Source organism: Phyllostomus discolor, chromosome 3 (assembly GCF_004126475.2).
Source record: "Phyllostomus discolor isolate MPI-MPIP mPhyDis1 chromosome 3, mPhyDis1.pri.v3, whole genome shotgun sequence".
In the NCBI taxonomy this organism is placed as follows: Eukaryota; Metazoa; Chordata; class Mammalia; order Chiroptera; family Phyllostomidae; genus Phyllostomus; species Phyllostomus discolor.
In genome coordinates, this window is record NC_040905.2 from 177122147 (window position 1) to 177128146 (window position 6000).

A 6000-nucleotide genomic window follows, 5' to 3' on the forward strand; every position below is an offset into this window, starting at 1 on the left:
ATAAATGTTTCTTTTAATGGAGTGTGGTGTTCTCTGTGTACTGTATTGGGTTGTTGGCATTCCATATCCCTGGACTTGTGCTTAGGGAAAGAAAGGAGTTATTTCAGATCTTACTGATTTCTTCTTTTTGTTTCTAAAAGATGATCAGTCCTTTGTCGTAAGCCTAACAGTGGCCTTTTCAGTTTTATCCTGGGGTCCTTTATTTGACCCTGCTCAGATGTCCTATAGTTAAAACACGATTTTCTAATAAAAAGTACAAAAGGTTTTCTCTAAAACCTTTCAAGCATTTTCAAAGTGATAAAAATCTTAAAGTCCAGAATTTGACTCAAACTATCTTTTTATCTGCTCCACTCACATTCTGAACTATATGCAGATGTAGGGTAGGATGAGTTACTCTGGTATAATACATCCAGAATTTTCCATACAGAAAGTTTTGAGATTGGGAATGGGATAGGGGGATATTTAGAAACTAAGGTTAGTGGTAGGAAGAAATCTTCCTCTTGGATTTCTTGGTGAAGAATAAATGCCACCTGTTGCTAAGAGTTCTTCTCTGACTCATGAAGTTTGGGGTGCTAGGACATGTCCCCCCCTTAACTTATTCTAATGAAAAAGTGTAACACTTCACCATTTCCCATTCTTCTACCCTTACTGGAGCAGGAAAGAGGACAGAATTTGCATTTCTGAAAAGAGCCAGGGATATGAATATTTTCCTGCAAACAGTGACTAATTTTCATTTAGAAAACGTTCCTGATTCCAGAGTATCTCACAGGTGGGTAGGCATTGAGTGGGGTATATATGAATGGGTTGTGCTGTTGTGGATACTGGGTTGGCTAGGGTAGGGTCTAGGAACTGGGTGGGTCTGGCTGATGGATCTATTATAAGTGGGCTGTGAATCCAACTGGACAGAATATTTTGAACTGAATGTTGACACCTTCATACTTGTGAGAGCACGTGAAGAAACAGGACAAGCTCTTCCTGCTCCTCAGGGAAACCTCTTAAGGATGTCTAGCTTGATAGCACTATTCCAAGACCAATAGATCACCTGGCCATCACTTGTAGGAGTGGCCACCAGGCAGCCACCAAGAATTTTGGGGCAAGGGAGATAAAGAGTAAGAAAAATGTAATTGTGGAGTGGGTGGAAAAGAGGAAAAACATGAGAAAAATGATTTCATTATTACAACTCATGACTGCATCCTGGCCATCCACCAAACACTATCTTACCTCCAAGACACATCCTGGAGACTAGTCAGGGTTTGATAGAGGACAATGATACTATTTTAGCACAAGAGTATGTGACATAATCATGGATTATGAAGACAGTATCTCCAGGGATGTTGTCAGGGAGGTTGTCCTACTTGGCGCCTACCTTCCCGCCATACTATACCTCACACCAAGATTCTAGTAGTACAGGGTTGTTTTAGTTATCTCTTGCTATATAACAGATACCCCAAAATTTAGGAATGTAAACCAGGCTTACCTGGATTTTCCACTTCAGAGTCTCCAAAAGGCTGAAATTATAGTGCCAGCTGGGCTCCAGTTTCATCTGAAGGCTCAAATGGAGAAAGATGCACTTTTGTGCTCACTTATGTAGCTGTTGACAGGATTCGGTTCCTTAAGGCCTGTTGGATTGAGGTCCTCAATTTCTTGCCTGCTGCTGGCTGTAGCTGGCTGAAGTCGACCCTCAGTTCCTTGTCATGTGGGCTTCTCCAACATGGCAGCTTGCTTTACAAAGCCAGAAAAGAGAGTTCTATAAAGACAGAGGTTACAACCTTTCATGAACTAATAATTAAAATGACATCCCATCACCTTTCACTTAATTTATGAACCAGAAGCAAATCAATAACTAAGCCTACACTCAAGGGAAAGTGTAATTACACATGGTGTGAATATCAAGAGGTATGAGTATTATTGGAATCTTCTTAGAAGTCTTCCTAACGTGAGGACTTCTTCCTGGACACCACACTAAGTTCAATGAAGCACAAGCGACCAAAGGTACCAAGTGGATCCTCATCCTCGACTATATGAATGTCATTAAGGTCAAACTGCTTAATTGCTAAGTGAAGTGGTGACTGGTAAGAAAAACATCAAATAGTTTGGAGTGTGCAAAGAAGGAGGGATAGGTGGCATGGGAACAGTGCCATGGAGATAAAGCTGTTGTGGCGTCATCGTGAATGGTAAAGTGAAAGAAGCCGTTAGAGCCACCTGACTCATCAATCATTGAATTTAGACTTAGAGGAGAGGAAAAATTAGGTGCAATAAGGTTTGTTTTGGCTCTACTACAATTTCTTCACTCTGCCCTAGCTCCCAGACCATAGGCCTAAAGGAGCAACCTTCAGCTCCTGTAGAGATACACTGGCTTCTAGAGTAAGCAAATCATTCAGGTTGCAAGGCTTAATATCTTTTATTAATATACTTAATATATAGCAGTCCATCATTTCATATTTTATTCTCGTTTGACCATCAGAGAGAATGAGTCGCCCAATTAATGGAAAATTCGGTATTGTACTGGGGAACTCAGAACATGTAATTCCCATTGTGGGTTGTTTTTCATGTACTGATGGCCTAAGGACTTCTAATCAAGGGAGATGTGGGGGATTAAAGGGTCTGAATAACTGGCCTAGGATCATATAACAAGTCATACGTCATGCCTATTGCTTCTACTCAGGGAAACACTGGATGAGGCAATGAGACAGAATTTGCACACTCAGGATATCTAGGAAGTATCCTATCCAAATGAGATGGCAGCACTGTCCAGGAGTGATCCCAAACTCTTGTTCTGCTTCTAGGACTGTTTTCTGTTTTCCAGACAGCTGTTCCTATGGGAAAGCAGGACTGTCATAGAAAGCAGGAAAGTACTGTATTTTTTGGATTATAAGATGCACTTTCTTTTCTCCCTTCCCCCCTCCCCCCCAAATTTGGGAGAAATAATGGTTGTTAATGCTGCTGTTGAGTTCTGTTTACATTTACATTGGTGAAATACTATGTTATTTATGTTATTAAATATTTTACCACATTTTTTGCTTCAAAATTTTTTTCCTATTTTTCTTCTCAAAAACCTAGGTGTGTCTTATGGTCCAAAAAATATGGTATTAGCTGAAAAATGATTGGAGAGATGAAGATCAATTTCTGTAGAAAAACATTTCATGTACTTTATGCCCACACTGAGGAAATATAGTGTTAGGCAATTTTGGGTGTGTATGTGCAGCATTTATATGATATAGTGTGGCATCTGAAGAATTATCACTAACATGCTATCAGAATGTGTTACCAGAATTTTTACAGCCTCATGTTCATACTCTGATCTATAATCAGAGCAAACAAAATGCATGAATTGACAGGTACCTTCACTTCAATTGGGCATGAGGACCCAAGATCCCAGCTTTAGGTATTATGGATTTCTCTGGTTCCAGGTGCTGCCTAATAAAGTCAGATTCCTTGAGGTAGCCTTCAGAGGGATTAACACTGAAAACTGTGACCCGTTCTTCAGCCTCAAGGAAAGAGCCCGGACTATGATAAGGGGCCTCTTCTCTTAAATATTTTCTTAAAGAACCTCCATTGTTTCTGAATCAGAGTGTACATCAGGCTATTTTCTTGGGGCATGAAGACATGATTGGTCCTCATTAGGGAGGTCAAGTGGCGGGTTCAGAGACTTGTGGAGGCTGCCTTCTTATCTCTTCCAGGAGACTCAGGGTCTGTTCTTTCCATGAGGGGATTTTGACGGGGAGGGAGTGCAAAAAAGAAATGGATTATTATGCAAGTTTAGTAGTGCTTCACTGGGGGTGGGTGGTGGTTAATATGACAATGATAAGAGTGTGTTATTTTCCTGTGTGGCATTTTTGCCCAGCTTTATGCCATCTTTATTTGAGGTAGAGTATTTTACCAAGTTATTGATTGATGTTTCTACTCCCTGCCATAGGGAACTTAGAAGGAATAAAAATTAACTTTCCCTTTTGGTCTAATAGGAAGTTCTGGACTTCTGGTCTCCAGGATTATTAATGCCTTCCATGTTTCCTGACTCAAACAGAAGTTGTGAGGCACCTGTTGTACAGTCCTGTGCAGACTCCCATGCAACAGGAACATTGAGCTGGTGTTCCCAGGATAGAGACAGGGTTCACACAGTTCCTGGCTTGAAATAAGGATAGCTGCCTAAATGTAGCAGTGGCTCCAATAACTTGAGAATAAGGATGCGAAGATAAGTTCCTTAAGTGGGTGGGTTCTATGTGAAAATCCTCTAGTAGACAGAAGTTTTTTAAGGAATGAAATGATGTTTGCTGAGGTGATTAATCATCAAGCACTATTATCTTAAAAGCTGCAGCAGTACATTGCATTGCAGACAGTTGGTATAGAGGTGGTATAGCCACTGGCCTTTTAATAGGCCAGATGGCATTGGACATTGAACATCAGAGTTACAATCATGACGGACTCAAGAACTCTGCTTTTGAAAACAAATCCAAAAAACCTGCTGACTCATTTCATAAAAAATCTGAAAGTAAGGCTGGCTTCTGTCAGGAGTTTCCATACTGGGACTCAGTTAATGCCATCAAGATTTAATTTCTACCCCTTTTTTGACTCTGTATTCTGGACTGGCTTCATTATGAGACTTTGTGTCTGGCAAAATCCTCCAATTTCAGGTGCAGGTGAAAATGGATTGTCTCTCCCGCTAGTCCCTTCAAAACTCCTATTGTCCCTAAATTGTCTTCAGTTGGGTCCTCTGCCCATTTTTGGCCAATCACTGTTGCCAAAAATATGGAACAATCTTTTGGCCAGGTCTGAGTTATACATCCATCTCTTAAAGGAAGAGTGTTACTAGGGAAAGACAACGCCACTTGCACATGGACTGATACCGAGAATAGGCTTAGTTCTCCAGAGGGTAACAGAGGAATTATTTCCAGAAATTGAATGAATGCTGAATGTCAGAGCAAAACAGGAAAAAGCAGATGTCTCCTATAGCCCTCCTCCTCACTGCCCCATTTCTTACTTGTCCACAGTCAGTCCACTAACTGAAGCCTGGGGTTTCAGAAAACTCCAATTCTGTGGAGACCCTATACCTCCATTCCAGTCCACTTATGGCTGCATCCTTGAACTTCTCACCAGGAACTGTTCCGCCTTCTGAAAATATAGTCTGACATTGAAACTTTATCCTTTCAGTTTATGCTTTCAGAAAGCCAATTCTTCAACCTATTCAGGAACTACAAGCCACTTTATACTTTCTCCCTGTCCATCTGACAATCTTTTATCTTCATTTCATCCTTCTCCAAGGAAAACTTTATGGTCCACAACTTAACCCTAAACCTAAATAGTTCTATGCTAAACAGCTTACCCCATTCTGCTTTCATCTCTTCTGCCTGGAAAAAATTCAACTGCCTTTTTTGGACCTGCCTTCCAATAAGGGACTTATTCTTATTGGATAACATCACACAGGTATGTCTGCGCCACCATAAATTTACAGTCTACTACTAATGCTAAGTAGGCTCCAACACTGCCTGAAAAGAACCCACTCATTCCTTCAGTGTTTAATATGTACTAGGCATTCTTTTAAGAACGTGGGACACTGGAATGAAGAAAACAAAGTTCCCTGTCTTAGTGAGGCTCATGTGATTGCTTTCTTAGCCAATTCTCTTGCCTAAATACTGAGAACTATTTCACTTTCCTACAACTTCTCCACACTCCTCACTCCTTGAACATCTGTGCTAGAGTAGAACACCACAGGGAATGAGAAGTCATCAGAAGGGAACTTTACATCATAAAAACTTCAAAACAGCAGCAAAACCAAAACCGGTATGGGAACCCCCATTCTTCTCACCTCTTTCCTTCCTATTATCCTAAAAGGTTCCCCTGGATGGTTTTCTGGACCCTGCCTAATGAAGATTTATCCTGGTTTTCCCATTCACACTACTTTCCACACTGTGTGGAATATCTGGGTTAATAACAGTTGACCCTCAAAGAACGTGGGTTTGAACTGCAGGAGTCCACCTACATGCGGATTGTTTCAGTTGAGTT